Below are 1,931 nucleotides of genomic sequence, written 5' to 3'. Positions count from 1 at the left end.
GGGTGGGGGGAGGGGTTGTTATTGTTGTTGTTGTTGTTGTTTTGATTTTTCTTTCTTACGTGCACACTAGGTTAACTCTCACTTTGAAGCAGCCGACTTCCTGAATTATCCAAAACAATAATTATGTTGAATAGGTATAACACATGTACAGTTATTAGAAGGTGCAGGGGGATTCCTTCTTTCCTTCCTTCTTCTTTCTGCATTATTGTCATTTACTATTACGTTGGTTCTTTCCGCCTATTTAATGATTGATTCACAATTCATCTACATACTATACTCTCTCTCTCTGTTTTTTGTGAAAAAGAGTCAGACTTAATGTAGCGTACTAACTTCTTGTCTCGCTTATGACGTCATTTTGCCACTTCTGAGGGGTGCACCTTGCATGGACGTCGGGAGCGTCAGCTGATCCTGTTGTAAATGACTGAGATGGCTTGATATGCCCTAAGCGGAAAATAAAACCAACAAGAGCTCAGAATGTGTCCTGTTTTCCTTTCAATAATATATTGTTAACATTTTTAAGATTCATTTTTTCATTTATTTATTTATCTATTTATTTATGTAGTTATTCTTGTGAACTCAAAATAATCTGCAAGTGCACATTGATGACGTTGTGATATGTGAGGTAGTAGACTAAAACTATAGGCGACCACCTGTCCAAGATAAACAAATCGTGTACAAACGACCCCCAAGCGTTTTTGCCTATACTTGTGGGTTTTTTCTGGTCAGTTTTGGGGTTTTGGGGGTTTGGGGGTGGGAGGTTTGTTGGGGTTTGTTTGTTTTTGTGGGGGGGGGGGTTGGGGGGTTCATATTTTATTATAATTCTTGTCTAAAATGTCCTCTCGTCCACGATAACATTTTGCTCTTAGACAACAGATGGTCGTCTTAGACAATTTCGATTATACAATTTTTTGCCAGTCTGGTCTTTTCAGTCTAGAACTTTTTTTTAAATATCCACCTCAGATACGACAGTGTAGGGACAGTGAAGTAGTAGCAGGATCAACGGATGAAGTAAATTTCGGCTCTCCCATTTCAAAAGTGTCTTTTGCACGTGAAGTCACAGCTACCCAAATGTGACATCACAGAATTTGGAAACTGTACACGGAATAACTAGGTCAACTATGCTCCGAATTAGTGGCTTAAGTTTCTTTTTACCATAAAATATGGGGGATGGGTGGGGGTCTAAGTATTATGATAATCTGTTTAATGTAGGCTACTACAGTGGATGTTATTATTTGTTTCGATGATGTGAGCTAAAAATTTAGAAATGTATTAATTAATTCAGCAACATAGATTAGAATCTATACGGAACGGCGTTTGCCGTGATTGTTGTTGCAAATGTTTTTACTGTCGCTGCAGCTGATGCCGTGTGGCAGTAGAGCAGAAAGCGTGCCGTCACGGATGCCTGCCACTGAAACATTGATATGCGGTGCGGGCGTTCTTTAGCTGCTTAGATCATTTGCAGCTTCACTATAAGGCGGTGTATAGATTTAACAACGATTTAAATTCTTGCGCAGTCTTTGTTTCTTTGTGTGTTGTTTTTGTTGTATTGCTTTTTGGTTCGATAAATATACATATAGCTTAATGTTCGATATTACTGTACAACAATTAGTACTTGGAGGTATTCATGGGGAAAAAATTACATATAGTATTCAAATATAGAATGCTTTTTAATTAAACAAACAGAAAAAAGCATCGTCTCTCAGACTCTCTATTGTTCTATTGCCTCTTGTTCGTAGGTCAATGGACTCGATCTCCATTTAGATGTCAGATCGGATCCAGTTGGGTGATGGGGAGGTTGGGGGTGGTGTGTCTTTATGTGTGGTGTGCGCGTGTGTGCGTATGAGTAAGAGAGAGAGACAGACAGACAGACAGACAGACAGACAGACAGACAGACAAACAGACAGACAGACAGACAGACAGACAGACAGACA

This window comes from Aplysia californica, unplaced genomic scaffold (genome assembly GCF_000002075.1).
Source record: "Aplysia californica isolate F4 #8 unplaced genomic scaffold, AplCal3.0 scaffold00111, whole genome shotgun sequence".
NCBI lineage: Eukaryota > Metazoa > Mollusca > Gastropoda > Aplysiida > Aplysiidae > Aplysia > Aplysia californica.
Note: the sequence above shows the minus strand (reverse complement) of the source record.